Source organism: Acomys minous (genome assembly GCF_964271855.1).
Source record: "Acomys minous genome assembly, chromosome: 5".
NCBI lineage: Eukaryota > Metazoa > Chordata > Mammalia > Rodentia > Muridae > Acomys > Acomys minous.
The window spans coordinates 39365692-39381740 of record NC_140494.1 but is presented as its reverse complement, the minus strand read 5'-3'; positions in this window follow the sequence as shown (position 1 = coordinate 39381740).

The window sequence follows — 16049 nt, the reverse complement described above, 5'->3', positions numbered from 1 at the left end:
TGCTGTTGCAGTGGCGTGAACTCTTTAGCATGTGTTATGCCCGTGCGCACTTTCCCAGACCTCAGCCTGATGGACAGCCTTTCTTCTGGCTGAGCTGACTAAAGCAGAAACCCCAAGGCCAACGCAGGAAGCCCAGCCCAGCCAGCTTGACTGTGTAGCCTCAAAACCCAGGGTGAGCATTTGGATCCTCAGTGATTAGTTGATTTTGCTTTTTAATATATTTCGTCTTTAAGGGGCTTCTCTGGTGTGATTCCACACTTTGCATGCGTGGAACCATCTAGACACAGCTTCCTCCCTCACGAGCAGGGAGCTGAGAAACTGAGGAAATGATCTGGGACACTGAAGGAGAGGTTTTCCTCAGGACTGGAGTAACGGGACAGCCTTCCAATCCTAGAGTCAAGGCTGTTAAAGCGAGGGATGACACATGGGGTGTTGAGAAGTGAAGGATCAGGGCAGGGGAACTGTTTATGTATTTTTTTTTTCTGTTTCTTTTACTCTCTTATCTTGCTCTAGCAGGCGGCCAGAAAGAAGCACATAAGTCACACATAATGTTAGTTCAGAGCGCTAGTAAAAGATACAGGTTTAAGTTTTGTGGAGGGACAGCTAGAACTTTCTCAGGTGAACCAGCAAGGGCAGAGAATTCACAAAATGTAGGTTCCCCTGGAATTCCCTTCCTCGCTTCTTTTCCCAGTTCTGATGCTTACCAATCATAAGCAGCAGAAAAGAAAAGAAAGAATGTGAGGCCGAGGACAGCTGTCCAGCATCTGGAGCTAGGCAGTTGGGTCTGGGCAGTTAGGGATTCTGGGAGAGCAATGACATCTAATACTGGCACGTTTCCTTTATCTCCTGCCTTTTGTGTCAGTCTTAGTGTAGTTTCTACTGTTCTGATAAAACCCATGACCAAAGCAGCATATCCCAGGTCATAGTTCATTGAGGGAAATCAAGGCAGGAACTCAAGCAGGGCAGGAACCTGGACATAGAAACTCATGTAGAAGTTATTGAGGAGTGCTGCTTAGTGTTTCTTCCTCCTGCTCCTCAAGGCTTGCTTAGCCTACTCTGTGTGTGTGTGTGTGCGTGTGTGTGTGTGTGTGTGTGTGTGTGTGTGTGTGTGTGTGTGTGTGTGACTTCTTAGACAATCCAAAACTTCTTGGCTACTGGTCCTGGAGTGGCATTGCCCACAGTGAGCTGGGCTCTCCTACATCAATCATCCATCAATCTAAACTACCCCCACTGACTGTCTACACGCCAACCTGATTGAAGGTGATTCCTTAATTGAGATTCACCCTCCCTAGATATGCATAATTGTGTCATGTTGACAAAAAAAAAAAAAAAAAAAAAAAAAAAAAAAAAAAACCAAACCAGCACACTGTCTTTAGTCATCTTTCCTTCCAGAGCCCCTTTCCCAGAGTCGTCACCCCACTCCTAGCGCTCCACAAACACTCTGGTCTTCCTTCCAGACAATTCTCAGAGTCCCTGAGAAGCAAAGCGTCTTAAAGCCGGTCATTATCTCCCTTGACAATCAGTGTGAGAGCCACTTGAGAATCCTCAGTTAAAATGACACAGCAGCCAGGGAGACTGATGACTGCTTTTATGAAATCAGCTTTTAAAATGTCGTCTATTCTTCTATCCAGTCACTCTCCACCTCTCCAGGCTCTGTTGTTTGCAGCTTTGTGCTAAGATCACTTCCTTTTCTGTTGTTGTTGTTGTTGATACACTCTTATTTTTGTCTATGGTCTCATGACTGAAAGATTTAATATGCTAACTGAGATTTAGTGCTAAGTAATGTCAAACCCTTGCGTTGTTTGCATTTTAAAAGGGAACTGGTGGTACGCGCCACTGTGCAACTGAAGACTCACATCAAGGAGAGATGTATCTGTGGCCAGGAATTTCCTCCTCAACTGGGAACTACTGACACAGAGCCTAATTTATCAGGTCCTGCATTATCAGCCACCAGCCAGCCAGCAGATATTATTGGGCACTAAATACAGATTTAAAAGAAAACACAAACATTCCTGCCCTTCTAGCATCTACTTCCCAGTAGAGAGCGGAATGCCAGTTGCCGCAATGAAAGTAAAGTTTGTTCAGAGGGTCCCTGAATTCAAAAATTCAAGTTGTAATTTTTACAATTTTATGAAGATTTAAAAAGAAATATGCAGGGCCAGAGAGATGGCTCACTGGTTAAGACCCCTTGTTGCTCCTGCAGAGGACCCGGGTTCTGTTCCTGGCAGAGTCCAGCACCCATGTGACCCATTACAGGCATCCAAAACTCTAGCTCCAGGGCCTCTGATACCTGTTTCTGGCTTCTGCGGGCACTAGGAATGAATGTGGCACCCAGATATGCAGGCAGGCCAAGTACTCATGCACATAAAATATATATTAAAAAGTAATCTGCATTTAGTAGAACCCACACTTTCAGGCCGAGGGGTGTGGTAAATTGCTATAATCCTAGAACCAGGGAGCCAGGGCAAGAGGATTGCAAATTCAATGCCAGTATACTGTATAGCAAGGGTATCTCAAAAACAAGCAAGCAAGCAAACAAACAAACAAACAAACAAAACCTGAGTTTTGGATTTGGCTCCTTTCCAAGCTGGCAGGACTCTGTGCAATCTCATCCTATGACACTCGCCAATGTCAGTAAGCTGCATTTCTCATCCTATGGTGTGCTGCATGGCTGGGCTGTGATATCCTCTGGGCTGAGTGGGTTAAACTAGGCAAGGAGTTTGATAAAGGGGACAGGTGCTCAAAAGGTCTCTTAGAGCTTTCTGATATAGATCTTTTAGCAAGCTACCCTCCAGCCAGTTGTCACCACTTAGTTAACCATGAACTAGAAGAGCAGCTTGGGGCTTTTAACCGGTGTTAAATATGAACCACTGTCAGGGGCTTTGAACTGACTGCAAAACTCAAAGGCAGACAGGTAACAATGGCATGGTTATATACGGCCTCAGATCCAAACGCATCTGAGTTTAGGGTGTACAGAAGAGTCTTCAGTGAACTGCAAAATTAAAAGCCAACAGTTAATAGAGCAGCATTAATTACTTTTCCCTCTGTTTGCCCAAAAGATAAAGGCTGGACTTTGTTCACATGGGCCGGCTTTCATGTTCAGAAACTCTACTTTAACCCTCAATTAAAAAGCTACTGGGAATAAAATCCCCGTGATGGCTCTTTGGTCCCTTCCCTTTTTATCCTCTTGGCCTCTGTACGGTGCCCTATCCTCCTGCGGTAGCTGTTTCACGAAAAGCATGTTTAACCATTCTTCTTGGCTCTGCTCCATCTTTGCTGGGGAGATGTCTTAGCCTTAGGAACTTAGCCCAAGGACCACGGTGATTTTCTGATTCGCAGTAGGAGGCAGGACATAAGTTAAGACATACCTATAGTTTGTTAGAAGGTACTTTGTTCCCTGAGAAGAGAATTTTGACTGTATAGTTCAGAAGGGAAGCTAGGTATGTGGGTAGGAGAAGGGTGAACATTTGCATCAGACAACTGAGTTGGCGTCCCTGACATGACAGTGGGCAGACAGAATTGAAGGAGGGTTAGAGTTGGTCCTCAAGAGTCAGTTCACTCTTGATGCTGAGTTGCCGGTAGCTGTCAGGTTTCTCTTCCTTTTCACCTTTCACACTGCAGTGGGGCAGGTTGGTGGCACCAGGGAGAAGCTGGGACCACTCAAGCCTCAAGTTTTCCTGGAATGAGGCCACACAGCCTGTGTCATCACAGGAGGCTTCAGTGCCTCCCCCTCATGTCCTGCTTTTGTCATTGGAGTTCTTTATCCTTTTAGGGGAGGAAGCCAACACTTAAACTTTGCTCCTCGAGTCTACAATGCCGCCCCGATCTCAAAGGAATCCCAAAAATTCAAGCTTAAACCTGTCCTTCCCAGTTGTTCACACAAAGGCCACTCAACCCTTGAGCTGACTGTGATGATGAAGTTAAAGCTACATCCTGAGACATATGTTCTTGACTGTAGTTATACAAGCATCTTTTAAAAATCCCAGCTACCCCATGTTCACTCTCTTCCCACCGTAACACTTCTCATTTAAATAACACCTTTCTAGGTTTGTTGCCCTCTTCTGCAACAGGTTAATTTCTTCTACTTCTTACCTATTTGGATGGGTGGTCCCGTCCTTCTTGCACTTGCTTAATTCAGTTCCAGTGAGCTGGGATTAAAATACTGCTGCTGAGATTGTGGCAAACTTTGAGACTATTGCTTTCCCATTGCTTCAGTGGTCCCCCACTAGCTTGTAACTCCACCAGGGCTGTTTGTGCCAAGGTGACCAGTGGCCTTAGCGTGACTGCCCGCAGTAGGCCATTCTCTGATTTAATTTCACCGCAGCGTCAGGGGAGCTGACTTCCGCCTTGGTGTAGACGTCATTCAGAGCTTAGAGTCGTACATTGAACGGCTTGTCTGAGGAGTACTTCCTACCAGTCCTTCTCCGCCGACACAGCGCTGCTTCCCAGACCAAGGGTAAGAGGAGCAAAATGGCCCCCAAAGAAAGATGGTGGTGTCAACCACTGATCCACCCCCTGCCAAATTTTAACCAGAGCTGCCAAAAGGTTTCAGCTTTTGCCTTTGGATTTTATTCTTCATCTACTTTGAGAGCAGGAAGAACAATTGGGAGGCATGCTTCCTCTGTTCCAACAGGAAACATACTTTAAAAGTAGGTATTGTGCTTTTACATGATGTCCAGTTATCTATAGGTCTTGATGTGTTGAATTCAGTTTTATTTTAAGTGGACCTTAAATTAACTAATTTTATTAACACTTTGTGACAGCTGTTTATCCACTTTATGCTTAATATTTTAAAATGAAGCTGGAGAAAATTCTGCACAGGATATAATATATATTTCATTCTCTCTCTCTCTCTCTCTCTCTCTCTCTCTCTCTCTCTCTCTCTCTCTCTCACACACACACACACACACACACACACACACACACAAAGAGAAATTTTTAGGTCAGTGCTCTAACATGACTCTGTAAATTGATGAGTTAGATTGATTACTGCAGAAACATTGTTCTAAAAATGTCCAAATAATTTGTAAAATCTATCACTTGTGCTCACATAGAAACACTACTTAGGGCCCATGTAGCTCTGTATGGCACAACTGCCTACATGAGGTAAGAAGTCAACTCTTAATTTCTAATCAGCCAGGCAAGAGAGCTTTCTCCCTAATGGAATAAGTTAGATATAAAGAAGTGGTCAAGCCAGATGTGATCCCTTTCTACAAAAGTAAAGACATATGAGATATTAGCAATTTGATCTAGCTCAGCCTATTGTGTATAATGTGATCGATGTGAGAGATGATTAAATTGCCTGCCAGCAAAACAACTGTCAGTGTCCCTCATGGGCTCATGTGCTTGGACATTTGGATGCTAGCTGGTGTCTCTGGTTTACAATTCTTAGGAGGTAGAGCTTTGCCAGAGGAAGTGACTCTCTGTGGGTGGGCCTTGATGCTTTACAGCCTGGCCGTGCTTCCAGTCTGGTTCTTGACTCTAAAGTACTGGGACCAGTTGCTTCTAATTCCTGTTTGGCCAACCTGATGAAGCATAGGATAGTGAGCAACTAAGGCACATACTGAGGTGAGTAGAGAGAGGGTTACCCAGGTAACCTCAATGGCTAATAGACCAGCAGAATGCATCCATCAGACAAGTGGGAGCCTATAGATGTCGGTCTACAAGTGTCCTCTTCCAGAGAGCCCCATCAGAGACTGCTAGGTGGCAGAGTTTAGGGGCTATGCCAATCCCTGGGCTTGGGTCTATTCTGAAAGTTTGGTTATCAGTTAAGTTCCCCCTTCTATTACATGTTAGTTTTAATGAGTGGACTGAAACCCTATGTCAGTTTATAGTTGATAGACAGAAAGGAGCAACTGCCAGGTATGGTGGTGCACGCCTTTAATCCCAGCGCTTGGGAGGCAGAGGCAGGTGGATCTCTGTGAGTTCAAGGCCAACCTGGTCTACAAAAGAGTCCAGGGAAGACAAGATAAGACAGAGAAACCCTGTCTCAAAAAAACAAAAAACAAAACAAAACAAAATAACAACCACAAAAAAGAAAAAAGAAGAAAAGAAAGGAAAAGAAAAGAAAAGAAAGGAGCAATCATAGAACTCACGAAGAATACTACGTTCATACGGAGGTCACACACATGGAGGGAAGACAGTAGCTAGCTGCAAGGGTAGGATCATTTATCTTGGGCAGGGGTGGCTGAGTTCTCTACGTAAGTCTAAGGATAGGCACCCATAACTGAATGGCTCTTTATACCACAACAGTTCTCCTCCTCCTCCTCCTCCTCCTCCTCCTCCTCCTCCTCCTCCTCCTCCTCCTCTCCCTCCTCCTCCTCCTCCTTCTTCTTTCTTTTCCCTCTTTCTCATACACATACAGCGGTGTATTGATTGTATATTGATTGCCAAAATGACATGATCCACAATCATCACTTGGAAGACAGGTCTCTGGGAGTGATTACCTAGACCAGGTTAACTGAGGCGGGAAGACCCTCCTTGGAAGTGAGAGGCACTATTCTGTTGGCTGGGGTCTCGCTGCTGATGCACAGTATCCACTCCTCCCTGGGCCTGACTGCAGATGTAGTGTGACCAGCTGCCTCAAGCTCCTGCCACAGCGGTCTTCCTGACATGATGGGCTTGTACCCTTGAACCGTGAGCCAAAATAAATGTTTTTCTTCCTGAATTTGTTTTATTGGGTTATTTTCTTATAGCAATGGGGCTGCTAGGACAAGGCTTTGATGAGGACCCTGGGGAGGGCTGAGGAGAGGGACAATTTACTCGACCAACCTGAGACCAAGAGTCTGGGGTTTGATCTGGCTCTGAGCCTCATTAGATCTGCAGAGCCAGGAAGAACCAGAAGCTGTGCCAGCACGGTGTCCTGGGAGGTATGAGACTGGAAATCAAAAGCCTTGAAAGTTCCTCCTTGTGCCCAAACCCTATCTTGACAAAGCAATATTAATTCTGCAATTTCACGATTTTATATTCTCGTCTTCAGCTTAATTTGCTTGCTGATGTCAAGAATGCAACCCATTAACTTTGGAACAAAAGAACTTAGAAGTTAAGTTTTCACTTTCGTCATAACATGGAATTGAAGTGTTGAGAGTGTTGCCGGGTCACATTAGCAGCAGACACAGGAAAGCACCCCATCCAGGGGTAGAAAAGACAATGTGCTGTGTTTTCACTCTGCCTCTATGCTCACTTTTTTCTCAAAATGAGGGGTAAATGAAAAATCGAGTTTTGAAAGCAAATGACATTTTTTCCTCTATCTAAATCAAAGTAGTTTAAAGAATATTTTAATTTTCCACCCATTTTCCTAAATAAGGTGAACCATGGGTCACGGATGACCCTTAGCTCATCTTTGATGCTAAGCTATTTGTGGATATGTCTACCCAGTCTGGTTCCAGTCTTACAACTTAAAAAAAAATCCCTGTCTGTCTGTCTCTGCAACAGTGCCTTCCATGAAATCCTATCACTTTCTATTCCCTTGGTCCTCTGTCTCTAAAGAACAGTGTCGTATGGGCAAAGGCTTCTTTTGTAGAATCATAAATTTGTAGGGCAAGTGCAACTTGAAGAAGACTGAAGACTATATGAAAAGTTCAGATTTTCCTTAAATGCATGCACTAGGAAAAATAAGTTGCTGTATGACACAAATGAAGTCCCCACAGTAGGCAGTCCCATCCTCTGTGTTATAACAATTTGCACAAGGCCTTGGTACTTTTGGAACATTTTGAAGTAGCTGGTAACAATCTAACGTTACATTATAGTCACTCATTTTATTTTCTTCTTGTGAATAAATCTTTCTGAATGCCTCGTACGCAGAAGTCAGTGTATCATCAAGTGCTGCGAATACCGAAAGGACTCATTTCCATCTATGTCGCCAGAGCTGACATCCTGGTCCTAAAAGTCAGACTTCCCTCCTGACTTCAGCATGTCCCAGAGAATGGCTAAAGACAGGTGATTTGGGAACTTGCCCATGACCTAATCTGTCAGAACCATGGGAAGTTTTTAGACTCTGATGTGAATCTAATAAGCCCTCTCTAGGACTTTAAAGCACACTCAAGCTTCAGACCCTTTGAACTAGAGCTGAGATCGGGACATTGTGACCAGAGGCCAAATCGGACATTAGAAAAAATAAATTATTATTAGAAAAAAATCTGTTTTCCTATTGTCTAGAGTTGTACCGGAGTCTGTCTGACTCACGGAGCCTAAAACATTTACTCCCTGGTCTTTGACAGAGCACATTTGCCAACTCTGATCTCATGCAGAAGAGATGGTGAGGACTAATCCTTGGTGCCAAGCAATGAGGCTGACTGCCTCAGACTATCTACAGCCCCCAGGGGTCTAACCTGGGGAAGTTACATAGTTTGTATGCATTTCAGGGCATTCATTTGTAAAGTGATGAAAAGTACAGGTCCCACCACAGTCACTCAATGTGAGAGGTCTGCCTGAAAGATGTTTACACCATAGCCTGGACACCAGAGAATACTCCATACCTGCTTGCTGTCAATAAATCAAAGACACAATGCACGGATACTTCACTGGCGTAGCCACGGTCCTCTGGCATTCATAATTTAATTTATCCACTCTCATCTCTGAACAAATTCCACGTTCTATCTGTGCAGTTTTTTTTAGGGTCCATGAAGTAGAAGACACTTTGTCCCAGGCAGTGAGCGGAGCAGTATTCCATATGGCCAAAGTTGGAAGATCTGGATGTCCTTCAAGGTATGTTGGAATAATGGGATTGCCTATGAGCAGGTTCTGGCAAAATAAACATAGCTGTGGATTTTCACTGGCATGGTCAGACAACCAACCACACGTGTTCTCACTGAGCTAGGAGGCTGGGATAGAGACATGTGAACAGTGGCCAGAATGCCTCGGTCTACTCAATGGGGATCCTCTCTTGGCTGTACCCTCCCCCCACAGCTGTCTTGTTTCTGAATCTAGATGTGAAATTGTAAAGGCGTGGTCTATAAGCCTGGCACTCAAGAGGCCAAGGCAGGAAGATTTGGTATGAAGCTAGCCTGCTGTCCAGGCTTGGGTCTCTGCTACTGTGATAAACACCATAACAAAAAAGCCACGTGGAGAGGGAAGGGGATATTTGTCTCACGAGTCACGTCACAGTCCATCACTGATGGGAGTGAGGGCAGGAACCACGGAGGGAGACTGCTTGCCAGTTGCTTTTATTCTTCTGTTCAGCTGGCTTCCTTATACAACCCAGGGCCTCAGTGGTGCCATGCCCACAGTAGGCTAGACCTCTCATTAAGAAAATGCCACTATTCAATCTGATAGACGGGATTCCTCAATGAGCTCTCCTTTCCCCATGTCTGTCTAGCTGACAGCCAGAATTGCCCTTACACCTGGGCTACACGACAAGCTCTTGTCTCAATTTAAAACAACACAGCCAAATTAAAAAGATGAAATCTGATCCAAACAGAAAGAAAAGTTTGTGTGTATGTGCCTGGGTGTATGTGCTTGTGTGTGCATGCATGTATGTGTGTATATGTGTTTGTATGTAGGTGTGTGTGTGTGTGTGTGTGTGTGTGTGTGTGTGTGTGTAAAAGAGATTTAAAAAAAAGGAGGGAGCAAGAGAAAGAAAGAATAGATAGAACACGAACATAGATATCCCCTAAAAAAACCAAAACAAAACAAATTTAAACATATGTAGAGACTATTGCTAATATGCACAACACTTCAAAAGTCGACTTATAAACTCAACATTTTCAGGACCCTGAACAAGGGGGAGGCGTGAGAAGTCCCCTAGATTGTATAGAATTCTAAATAGGAAGGCTGTCTCAGTGCAGACTGTAAGGGATGAGGCACTCTGCAGAAAGGAGGAGACCTTAGAAACACACAGGAGAGCAACTGGGTACTGACATCCTTGTCCTCTTAGGAATGTTATAGGACCACACATGAAAATTGATGGGCTTTAAAAACTTTTAAAATATTTTTAATTTTAGAGAATTCTATTTATGTGTGCAATGAAATATGACCGTATATATCACTATCTGCCCCTGTATCCATCTCCAATGCCCCTCCTAATTTCATGACTTTTTCTTTTCTACCCACTTATTTATTTTTATTTTACTGAAGTCATAATTTTTCCATACAATATATTCTGATTTCAGCTTCCCCTTCCCCTTTCTCCACTTAGTTCCTCCCTACCTCCCCTCTTATTTGCACCCATCCCGTTTCTGTCTCCCATTATAAAAATGAACAGGCTTCTAAAGGATAATACCAAAATAAAATAAGATAAAACAAAAACAAAATAACTGGAATAGGAAAAAAAGAAGAAAAAGTTCAAGAAAAGGCACACACACACACACACACACAAAAGATAGAAATACAGAGACACATGCTTTTACATATTTAGGAGTCTCATAAAAAAAGACAGAAGCCATAACGTGTTTGCAAAACCTGTAAAGTAAAAATAAATAAATAAGTAAATAGATAAGTAAATGGAAAAATAGAATGAAACAAAAAACATAATCAGGGCATCATGAGACAAGGAGTCTCAGAAAATGCTGTTGAGTTCGTTTTCTGTTGGTCGTGTGCTGCTGGGCAGGTGGCCTACCCTTAGGAGTAGTTTGTTTCCTCTGCGGTACTTCCTTGGAGAAAACTAAACTTGCATTGCATGTAGTTATCATCTGGAAACAGCATCTGGGCTAGATATGGTGGTCTATGCCTATGTCTCCTTTCAGCCCTAGAACCCCATCTGTGCTGCTGCTGCTGTTTTTTAATAAGCATAATTGTCAAGTTCTCCTGAGGAGCTTTTCTGAAATCACAGGTCTGGACTCCATTCCAAGGGTACTGGCGCAATGTGGTGAAGGACAGGCATGGCTTCTGGAGGTTGGAATAACTCTCCAGACAGTTCTGATCAGTCCAAATGGTTCAGGTTTATCACCACCTCCGCCGAGGCAGCAATGAGATTACCATCAAATTTCCTTGTATGCTTATTATGGTTTACTATGTTGAGACTTGCAGAAGCAGTTTGGTATAGCAGCAAGGATGTATAGTTTGGAGTTAGAACTAGATACTTCTGGATTCCCTGGGTTAATGGTTTACTTCATAGAGGCCTTTCTTCCCCCTTCTGAATCACATACTCAAAATAATAAATGCCGCAGTCACTCGCTAAAGATGTCTCTGAGATGTTTGTCTTCCGTTCCAAGACCATCTTGTTATCTGTCAACACAGACCTCTTCTTTGTAACTCAAATTGGCCACAGACAGATCTCGGAATCCCTGGCTGCCATGACAATGGGTCCTAGATCTCGGCTAGTGCTCCGCACTCTAACCTACTGACACCATCTTCAGTTTTTGTCTCCTGAGAACGCTTCTCACCAATTTTCCCAGTGTCTCTTCTTGCCTTGCCTGTTATCTGGAAAGTCATCTTCTGGCTGGAGTGTGTCATTGCCACACCTCCACATGCACCACAGATGCTCAATGATGCTGAAGAGAACCCCTCAGGCTACTGATGGAGTTCATCTTGGGATAGCAACCAGGAGTGTCCACTGCAGCCATAGAGACTTCAGAATGGTCCTCGGGGAGTTCATTTTCCCGGTGGGCATTACATTTATTCCCACCTCATCTGGTCTCCTTCTGGTCCACTTTCTCTTTGTAATTCTAGGAGGGACCTGCTCTCTCCAAACACACATCCTATGATGCTTTAGCTGAGCAGAACCTTTGTCCTGGGATTACCCTCTTTTCCTCCTACACAGCTCCCTTGACCCCATCCATAGATGCATTTCAAGCATTGTAAAAACATTCTTCCAGTGACCCACTTTAAAAAAATAGCCCTCTGTGTGCATGTCTCTCCAGCTGCTACAGACTATTTCTCATCGGGACAAAAGCACTTTAATGAGCTTCCTGCACCAACTCTCTGGGCTTCCTCTCTTCCCATTAACCCTCTTTATTGAATTATGAAATCTGTTGAGGATTCAGAAAAGGGTACTAATCTAATGAGTGTCCACTATAGCTCCCCCTTTGATCTTAACATTTTCACTATCTGCACTATTTCTTATTTTTATATTAATAGGAAAACAAGATCATGTATAATGTTGGTGGCCCTTGTTTACCTCTCTAAAGCATTCCATCCTCTCAGAACTGGAAAACATAAATTTAGCAGGTATTATGCACAGACCATTTAACTATTCTGCATATATCCATAAATTATTCAGGTAAGTTCTTTTGGATTAGTTTTTATTAATAAACATACAGTAAGTCTCCATGGCCCCCTTGTCTAATTGGTATAATGAAATGTACATTTTCAACAATGCAAGAGTCTCTACCATGCCTTCCCAACTGGTTGTAACAAATCACACTTCCAAAGTCGTTTTTGCCAGTATCTGGTGTTCGCATATATTCCCAGACTGCTCAGTTGTGGCCAGTTTAACTGATATTTTTAATTGGCTTTTGTGATTTCAGGAAAGTCGCATGACGTTATTATGCCTGTTAACGATTGAATGACTGTTACATTTGTATGCTTTTTTGCATCGCTTCATTCTTTCCCAGTGGGTTGGTGGAGACTGAGAATGTGCACTGCCTTCCATCTTTAGTTATTTGTGTACACTGAAAGTTCCTTAGAACTAGGGCTTACTTTTAAGTTGTGTATCCTTGCATGGAAGATCTAAACTTTAATGTGATTTGCTGCATTGATTTTTTTTCTTCTTTATGGAGGGCCTTTGAATCTTACTGCTCTTAGGAGCAGCTTCCTTAGCCAGAGCTCATATGGATAGCTGCTCACGTGTTTTCCTAAGTGTTTTTAATGTTTTGTTTTCAATTTTTGCTTTAATCTACTTGGTAGCTATTTGTAGGAATGGCTTAAAGGAAGTGACTCAGTCAATATTTCACCATCTGGAGTCTCAGTTGCCTTAGACTGGAGGGTGAGTTCCTACTTGCCTCTGTGTAGCAAGCCACAAGCCACCATTGTCAGAAGCCTACCTTGGCCACTCGTGGGTTCTCTGCTGTGATTCTCTTGTTGAGTCTTGGATAGATATTTCTGTGTTTTATCTTCTTTAACTGTATAAACACTACTGAAGGGCTGGCACCAGCATTAGCTATCTGCAACAGGACTTTCCCTGTTTGTTTGTTTATTATTTTCTCTTGTTTTGCTTCACAATAATAGGTTTTCTTAAGTTGCATAGAAAAGGCTGATTGCGGTCTTCAGTGTTTGATAAGATGATGAATGTGGAGGGTGTTCAGGATAATCATACCAAGTGGTTCTTTACAGGAGTTTGTTCAGGCATGAGAGACGTAAGTCTTTCAAATGTTATCTTTATTTTGAGAATCTGTCCATTTTCCTAAGTGCTTTTACTGACGGTCATTGAATCACCTGTAGTTAAATGTTACTATGTCAAAATCGTTATTTCAGTGTTGAAAAGAAGTACCTGTAAAAAGGATCCTTTCCTTGACTTTTAAAAATCTTATAAGATACAGATAAATGGATCATTAAAAATGTCTTTTTTTTTTCCTTCCACATATTACATAGAGAGAACATATTTACTGGTTAGTTTTGTTAATGTTGTCTAGGAAGTTATGTAGGCTGCCAAAAGTTTCCTGTTGTGTTAATCTGTCTTAATAACAAAACAAAACAGATTTTATATGTTGAACCTTTGCAGTGTACTAACCCTCATAGTCTGCTCCACTAACGTGACACCGAATACTGCTTGTCCACCATACTCTGTTCTTTTTCTAACTTTTAGAGCCATATTCTGGGCCTGATTCAGTTCTTTCACATGTTTATTGCTACGTTTTTTTTTCTGTGTTGCTGTACCTGAATCATAGAAACTTCATGTGCTGGGTTGTCACTTGATCAGATTGTTGGTGGAACTCTGGATGGTCAGCTCACACTACTCAAGTTTTGGACAGAAATGGGGAAGACATTGGAAGCAGGAGGGAAGGCGTGCTTCTTAAAAGGGGACAAAGGTCTCAGCGGAATCCTGTCCCTACCTTAGTGCTTTCCAGACAGCAGAATATAAGGACAGTAAGGAACCGCCTGGTGGTATTGGTCCACTGTTACGCATGCTCGTCATGATCCCAAACAGGACCGGATGTAGCACTTGCGTGCTTCTTCCTCCTGTTCGAAAAGTGTAGTAGTTGAGTGCCCGCAGTGTTGTGCAGTGAACACGCTTGAAGTCAGGAAAGCAAGTAGAAGGGATAGAACAGACGCCTGGGACTGATGTTTAGGGAAGAAGTTTTGAAATTGCGGGGGTTTGCTAGTGCCCTCCCTCCACAGAGCATGCATTCTCAAACCTGAAGCTGGTTAGAAGGATGAAACACAACCGGAAGTAGCCCAGAGGCTTCTATTGATTAGGGTTTTTTTTCCCTCTCCACAGTGCCCAAACCTGAGAGAAAGGATTTAAAGAGGAAAGATTTTGCCTCTCATGCTGAGGAGGAAAAGGTGGAAGAGCTCACAAAGGATGTTTGATGAATGGCTTTGTTTGTTTGTTTCTTTGCTTTTGATGCTGTGATAAACTCCACCATCGAAAGGAAACTGGCAAAGACAGGCTTTATTTCATCCATCCCACACTTCTGATTCATCACTGAGGGAAGTGAGCTCAGCAACTCAAGGCGTGGACCTAGTAGGAGCCATGGTAGAGTGCTGCGCACTGGCTTGTAAGCTCTGTGGCCTCTGCTCAGCTATCTGCCTCATCTGGGTCAGGACCACCTGTCTAGGGATGGTGCTACCCACAGTGGGCTGCGCCCTCCTATCTTGATCATTAATCAAGGAAATGCCTCACAGGTATGTCACAGGCCAATCTGAGGGAGGCAGTTCTTCAGCTGAGGTTTCCTCATCCCGGGCAACGCTAGTTTGTGTCAGGTTGACATAAAATTTAGTCAGTGTAGTGGGTTTTTCTATTTTTGTTCACTTTCTTTGGAAATCCCTCCGCAGACACACCCACAGGCTGATTTTACGATCCGGCTCATGTCTTCTCAAGGTGAGGAACACGGAGCTCCTATGTTTGCCAGGATTACAGAGTCCTTTTCACTATCATCCTTGGCTCCCAGCTTATATCCTGTCACAGAATAAGATAGCGCCTATAATTCAGCCAACACATGAAGTTCTAAGCAAAATCAGCCAAGAGAGGGAAACAAAAAAAAAAAAGTCTCATCTGTAAGTACTGTCTGTGCAGAGCCTTGCCCAGTGTTCACCCTGCCGTCTCCTACTGAATAGCATGGCTTCTTCTGGCTCTAAGAAAGTCTTGGTTTTGTTTTTGTTTTTGTTTTTGTTTTTGTTTTCTTGCTTGTTTTAAAGCCAAGTATTTTGCAATTCAAATAAAATCAGGCCTGTTATTAGAGATGGTGCTTGGTGTGGGAGTGATGCTGTTTGGGGAGCAATCACCGCTGTCAGTGTTAGAGGAGGTGTTGGCATTTGGAGTGAGACAAACTGACATGCTGAGTTAAGGCAGAAACAGTGGGATGGGAAGGAAGGTCAGAAATGAATTTTGACAGAGGGGACGCAAGACCACAGCAGTCTTTATTCCTCCAAATTTGCTTGAGAAGACATGTCTCCTTTGGCTTAATTCTACAAATATCCCTTTTATTGAATGAATGCAATGTCATTATGCTAAATTTAGTTGGTAAATATTGAAATAAACGAAGGAGGAGAAATTTGTATTGCAAAATCTAAATATATTTTAAAATGCATTTCTGAAAGTATTTATGTCACCTCAAAGCTCCGTCTCTCAAAGATGGAAGAATGTGGAAGATGTTAGTTAAAAAGTACAAAACATCTTTTAAAAAATAAGTACAGCCACTCTTTGCTTAAAAACACTCAAGACATATATGAGTCTCAATGTCAGGAAATAACTTTAGGGAGACTGTAAGGGTGCTTTATCTTTATGCTAGAAACCATCTGCCTTTCCTGTAGATAGTCCAAAAGTCGTTTAAACTTAGCATTTGTCTTCTTCCCAGACCATGCTTCTAAGAGACAACTTGAATGGCTTTGAGGGCACCAGCTTTATCTTAAGGAACTTGGGTTGCCAGAAGCATGTCCAGAAATCTAACCATGCACAAAAAAAAAAAAAAAAAAAAAAAAAGATTAAACAAAATGTCTGTAGATTTCTAGAA